Below are 1105 nucleotides of genomic sequence, written 5' to 3'. Positions count from 1 at the left end.
GGAATGGTAAAAATTATAAAAAAGTTCAGCACTGCTGACACGATTTTGCAATTGAATCGTCATGGAGTTATTCTTACCTGCCTACTGAGAGGAAAATACAAAGTTAAAGAACCCAAAAAAGAGAAAGAAAAGGATATAGAGATTAAATGACAAAAGATATCCAGCTCCAGAGAGGTAAGGGTAAAACAACTGAAACTCTAAAGACCAACAAAACACTGAAAGCATGCAAGGTCACTAAAAGAAAAATGGAGTGAGGAAAAGAAAGGAGGAAATTGGTTTTCAATGATTTATTACAGACTAAAACTCATTAGAACTTCTGTATTGTCACATAAAAAGTAAAATGAACACCCACTCCGGTAGCTGTTGCTAGTCTCATTCCTGAATCTCCACAATGCTCCTAAAACACTTCCTTCTTTTCCTGATTTACACTTCACATAGGCAAAGCACCTGCTGTCTCCAGAGAAACCGTTCATGGCAGGTAACCGTGGCCTCCCCTGCCAACACTTCATGCAAAAGTTCTACTGAGTACAGCTCACTCTCACCAAAAACATTGCTTCTGCAAGATCAGCATTGCAGACAAGGAAGCAGAAGAAACTTGGCAAGAACAAGGGATAAAAGGAAAGCAAGCACGGCTGATGAACTGAAAAGAACACACGCTAGAGAAACCGTTCATGGCAGGTAACCGTGGCCTCCCCTGCCAACACTTCATGCAAAAGTTCTACTGAGTACAGCTCACTCTCACCAAAAACATTGCTTCTGCAAGATCAGCATTGCAGACAAGGAAGCAGAAGAAACTTGGCAAGAACAAGGGATAAAAGGAAAGCAAGCACGGCTGATGAACTGAAAAGAACACACGCTTCTTGCACATTCAGCAGCACACATCCAGGTGCAGCTGCGCCTGACTCACAAACGCTTTAACCAGCCAAAAACCGGTATGAAACGTCCTGAGGTCTCTGCTCCTGTCAACTCAAATTAATCGCACATATTTGTTATTATTGTTAATTACCGAGCAGTTTCCACACTGAAGCCACTGCTGGAGAACCACTGCTGGGGCCTGCAGGATATTCAAAGGATCTTGGTTGCAAGAACATCTGACGGGCTGTCA

The sequence above is a fragment of the Antrostomus carolinensis genome, unplaced genomic scaffold, assembly GCF_000700745.2.
Source record: "Antrostomus carolinensis isolate BGI_N321 unplaced genomic scaffold, ASM70074v2 scaffold2741, whole genome shotgun sequence".
NCBI lineage: Eukaryota > Metazoa > Chordata > Aves > Caprimulgiformes > Caprimulgidae > Antrostomus > Antrostomus carolinensis.
The sequence above is the reverse complement of the archived record's forward strand: the minus strand, read 5'-3'. Positions refer to the sequence as shown.